This window comes from Brassica rapa, chromosome A03 (genome assembly GCF_000309985.2).
Source record: "Brassica rapa cultivar Chiifu-401-42 chromosome A03, CAAS_Brap_v3.01, whole genome shotgun sequence".
Classification (NCBI taxonomy): Eukaryota; Viridiplantae; Streptophyta; class Magnoliopsida; order Brassicales; family Brassicaceae; genus Brassica; species Brassica rapa.
Genome location: NC_024797.2, coordinates 32,051,362 through 32,057,161, shown reverse-complemented (window position 1 = coordinate 32,057,161; position 5,800 = coordinate 32,051,362). Strand labels below are relative to the sequence as shown.

Here is a 5,800-nt window from a genome sequence, read left to right as displayed (position 1 = left end):
TTTACAGTTTAATTAATGCATTAGTTAAATTAATCTATTTTTAATTAAAAATGTTACAACATTAAAATTTCACGGCTCCATTAACACATTCAACAACCAATACCTATTATTCTCCATTCCTAAATTAATATACACAGCTTAATGAATCAAGCACGGTTTCATTTCTCACCTCTTACCTTATACAAATAGATTTTCTATCCTTTATAAACAAACAAAATCCCAATATACATCAAATCTACAATATTTATACGTTTAGTTTTGTATTAATTCATACAAACAGTAATAATATATATATATATATATATATATATATATATATATATATATTATTAACAACTGTAAAATTTAATGATAATCAGTATACACAAATTGATATTTCCAAAATCATAATGTTAACTTACGGATCAGTCAGGTTTAAATTTCAAAAATTAATGTATAAAATTTATCCAAAAATAACACCTACTTAATTGCGATATTAGACTCTATTATATTTCTATATAAAAATTGTATAATTAATGAGGAATATTTATTATAACAATAAGATTTGAAAACTAAAACACACAAAAACAATAATTATCTTACATTTACTAAATCACATAATTAGTTACCACAATTATTCTTTTCCCTTGACTTTCCCCTTGACTTGCGGATCAAACAACTTAAATTTTTTGAAAATTTTACGTATAAAATATATCCATAATTGACACCTTTCATATGAAATTTAGATCATAAATATCTACTATCAAACTATTTCATATATTCTCTCTAACCAATATTATCTTTAATACAAACTTAAGCTTATTTTTAATTTTTTATCAGTTACATCAAATTTATATTTTCATTTTATTTTCTTACAGATTTAAATCTTAATTTTATATGTTCTAAATTTGATAGAAGTTTAACAATCATTTTATTTTCTTACAGTTGTTATAACTAATGTATGATGTTAGGAGTTTTCAAGGCTCCTAAGACAAATGTTGTAGTATAAAAGATTGTCGAACCAGTTCTGAGGGATATCAAAGCACTGAGAATGCAAGTACTCACTTAATCTAAGTGCAACCAATGATTTAGATGGGTTTTAAACTACTACTAAACTAGAATGCAATAACAGAATGATACTTTCTTAACTAAGGGAAAAGAGAACTCATGGGCATAGGGATTAGACCTTGGGTGATCAAGTATCGAATTAAGGATGGCAAATGATCAATCAAACTATCAACCTTAAGCCTAGACACAATTCTAAGCAAGCTCTATGTCTAGATGAATGCTCATTTGCTAACATATCTCAAACATCAAATGTCTTTGGTTGAATAATATGAAAGCAATCATTAATAACAAGTCTATTAGCTATCTTAGCATCTTTAACAACAAATGTCTTTGGCAAAGTATACTAAAAGCCTAGGAGAGTTGTCTCGGGCATTTCATCGAACACCTTTCGGGTGAGAAATGCCTAAGGATCAACTTTTGAGTGGCCAACTCAGAAGATGCATTATGATTACTCTACTAGCAAGGAAATATGAATGATCTACACTAAAACATCCTAGCTCTAACCTAATCACCCTTAATCTCCCTAACCCATGAATTCAAAAGATGATTACTCACTAATCTCCATGATTCCTCTTAAACCCATATTGGATTTTAGATTAACCATGTAGAGAAATAGATAAGAAATCAACAAGAACACAAGATGAAAGCAATGAAATCTGAATCAAAAGAGGTTTTTTTTTTAGTTCTTCTCTAGAAAAGAGATTATTCTTGCCTCCCGGTGGCTTACAGAGTAATAAAACATAGGTTTAGAAAATAAAAACGTGCATAATGAAATGACTAAAATGCCCTTGAGAAATCACAAGTTCGAGCAGAAACAAAACACGGAGCGACCTCAGCCCGTCGCTCCGACAAGTCGCTCCAGGCTTCGGGAGCGACCTCGCTGTGTCGCTGCGAGAGGTCGCTCCGGGCTCGTTCTCGCGTCTCCGGGTGATGAAAACGCGAGCGACTTCTCCCTGTCGCTCTGGTATGGTCGCTCTGAGCTTCGGGAGCGACTTCAGCACGTCGCTCTGGAAGGTCGCTCCGAGGTGTAAATGTGTGTCTCCAGACGTGAAAACGCGAGCGACCTTGTGCAGTCGCTCTGGATGAGTCGCTCCGGGATGTGGTGCACAGCGACCTCATGCCGTCGCTCCGAGAGGTCGCTCCGGCTGTGCTCGTCCAAAGATCACTCTTTTCACCTCTTTTGAGCTCCAAATAACCTCATGTGGTACTCCAGTACCTAATAGAGACTCATGTATGCAAAATGCAACCTAAACATGTCTGAATCCTAATCTATATGATGAAAATGCTCATGGATGAATGGATAAAACAATGCAAATATGCAAGATATCAACTCCCCCAAACTTGTTCTTTTACTTGTCCACAAGTGAACTTTCTAGAACTCATAGGAAGAGAGGTTGAAGGTGGGAGCACATAGCCAAAAGAAACACAACTAGCACACTCTCTTATTACACTCTAGCTTCTCTAGGCCTATCTTAACTCTTTTTGTTCTTACACTCATCATCAAGCATCCACACATTCAAATCAACCAACTCTCACATTCATTAAGCACAAAACATCAGGTGAATTCTTGCAAATGGTCCTTTGGTCCAAGTCATTTGGTTGGGTAAGGGAAGGCTTTTATTCAAGTGATTCAAGAGGTTCAAAACATATGATCTTTAAGGTGGTTTACTCTCAAAACAAGTAGCCTTGACATTGCACATAATATATCTAAGAAAGGGACCAACTCATGCATACAATGCTCAATCTCCATTGTTCTACCCTTTTCCCAAACATACAATTACACAATCATTCCCAAATGTCAACCCAACTCACATCTCTCACCAAAAGATCTTAAGAACTTTAACTCTTTCTTTTTGAAATCTACAAGGGATTTTTCTACAACCTCAAAACATTTCTTAGCTCCTAACAACTTTGCTAGCCCCCTTTTCTTTCTTTTCTTTTTTTTTTTTTTTCGATTTCTTTTTTTTTTTTTTTTTTTTTTTTTTTTTTTTTTAGGTGGGGGCCAAGACTTTTCAAAACTAGAGCTAGAGGTTCTCTACTTATCCCAGAAAATCAATTCACTTAAGCACAAAGAGTCTATCCTTTTTATTTTTCATTTCTCCCAAATCATGAATCACAACACTCACCCCCCACCTATAGCTAGACAAAGAGTGTCCAATCTAGCAAAATGAAGATCAAGCATTGTCGTTCCCGATACTCTCAACATTATGCGCATGTAAGACTTTCCGAAGAAGGCCTCACTCATCAAACAATGAAAGCTTAAAAGGAAGGAAAGGTTTTGGGAGTGGTCTACCACTAGAGTTTGTCAAAAAGATTGGCATAAAAGATGTGACAACTCAAGTGTGTATAGCCATGACTCAGTACACAAGGGACCCTGAGCAAGAAGCATTAAGTTCGTTCAGTTCAAATAAGGTTGTAGTTGGCTTCAAAGACTGAGTTTCAGCAATCAACAAGTTTCAGGAAGAGTTTTCAAGGCTCGAAACATACAAGTCTTTTTGAGAGGTGCAAAAGCTAGTCAAGTGCAACGTAGTGTTCTTTACAAGGCATTTAAAATCATTGCTCCCAATGCATGTGAATGCAACCTATATGCTCTAGACTCTCCTAGAAATGCAAATGATGCAAACTAAATGATTGATTTTTTTTTTTTTTTTTTTATATGCAAATAGGTATGCAATGCATGACTCAATGAAACAACATCAAAGCAAACATGATCAAATACTTGGTACCTCCCCCAAACTTGAGTTACACAGTCTCTGTGTTGTCAAGTAGAGAGAGAGATACCGAAAAGAAGACTAATATGCAAAAATAAAATGGTATATACAGGGGAGTGTGGTGGGTTACCTTCTATGGGGAATGAGTAGAGGGAGATGCTCCCTCCTCGTCGTCCTCAGGTGGTAACTCTTCAAGGTGCTCATCAGCAGGAGTGTCCATCTCTTCAATGTAGAAGGCTTGCCCGAACACAGTTGGTTTCCTCATTTTCCTCTTGATGTCAAAGTGGAGGATGTTCTCTTTACCCAAATGGAGATTAATCGTGCCTTCCTTCACATTAACAATAGCTCCTGCTGTAGCTAAGAATGGCCTTCCTAGAATCAATGGATCTTGAGCCTCCTCACCCATCTCAAGCACCACAAAATCTGTAGGTATCTCATACCTTCCAATCTTCACAGGGAGGTCCTCTAAGATGCCCACAGGATACTTCACTGAACGATCAGCTAACACCAGAGAGAGTCTACACTTCTTGTACTGAGTGAATCCAAGCTTCTTTGCAACAGACAAAGGCATCAAGCTGACACTAGCTCCCAAATCGCAGAGACTTTTCTCAAATACCATAGGTCCAAGAGCACAAGGTAGTGTGAAGCTTCCTGGATCCTCTAATTTCTCTGGAACATCAAGCCTCTGGATGATGGCATTGCACTCATGGGTAAGAATCATCATGCCTTCCATCTCCTTCTTCTTTGCAGCTACAGCATCTTTCAGGAACTTGCTGTATTGAGGAATCAACATGAAAGCATCAATGATGGGCATTGCAACCTGAGCTTCACTCATTTGCTTCTCAAACAGAGCCTTGTACTTCTCTAGCAGCTGCTTCTTGAATCTACCAGGGGATGGAAGTTTGGATTCATAGGGAGGAGGAACAAAAGAATTTTCACTTGCTGGAGTAACAACTTCACCATCTTTTACTGTCTTCTTCTCTTCCCCAACCTTTCCTTTACTTTGGCTTCCACTATCTTTTCCAAGATCTCGTCATTGATCTTCTCATCAACAATCACCACTTCATCATCTATGTTGATGGCAACCCCCTCACCTAGTTTCTCAACATTCTTGGTGAGGGTTTTTGGAGGTAACTGCTTACCACTCCTAAGGGTGATAGCTTTGGCTTCCTTGGGGTTTTGGTCAGACTTTCCAGGTAGAGATCCTTGCTGGCGATTCTGGTGAGTGTTCATGGAAGCAAACTGATTCTCTAAATTCCTGACTGTAGAAGCAAGGTGTGAGAATTTGTTGTTGAGCTCATTGTAGCTCCCATCAATCTTGGTATGAAGGTTCTTCAACTCATAACCAACATGCTTCTCACTTCTAGTCTGAGACTCCAAGATTTGTTTCAGTAAGGTATCAGTGCTGCTCTCTTGAGGAGCAGAGGAACCAGACGAGGGGTTTTGCTGAGGCTGATAGCTGCCTTGCTGGTTGTTTCTAGGCGGATAACCACTCTGTTGGTTGTTGGGATAGGATTTCTGTTGGTAGTTGTTGTACTGAAAGTTGGGCTCCTTTTTGTACCAGCTACCATTGTTGTTGATGAAACACAACTCTTCCTGACCTTCCAAACCCTCAACCTCATTGACAGCAAGTGGATCTTCCTGCTTGGAGTTACCAACAAACTTCAGCTGCTCTTGGGTGGCTTTTTCAGCAATGAGAAGGTCGATCTTGTCTTCCAAAGCTTTGATCTCTTTCCTCGTCTGCTTATCATCTGTTCTACTGCCTCTGTCGTGGTCTCCACTGTAGACTGCATCACTCTTTACCATGTTGTCAACCAGCTCTTCTGCATCCTCCTCAGTTCTCCCCAAGAAAACCCATTGCTAGCTGTATCCAGTCTGGCTCTGTACTTAGGAAGAGCACCACGGTAGAATGTGCTCAGCAAGCTCTCCTTAGAAAAGCCATGGTGTGGGCATTGAGCTTGGTAGCCCTTGAATCTCTCCCAGGCTTCACTGAAGCCTTCCAAGTTCTTCTGTTGAAAGCTGGAAATCTCGTTTCTCAGCTT

General features: G+C 38.3%; 1 non-coding gene across 1 annotated transcript; it reads left to right on the top strand.

Annotated features, from left to right (window-relative positions):
* The first annotated feature begins 5,693 nt into the window (after window positions 1–5,693).
* Window positions 5,694–5,800, top strand: LOC117133121. The gene has a single exon (XR_004456962.1). It is a non-coding gene; the product is annotated as a small nucleolar RNA R71 (small nucleolar RNA).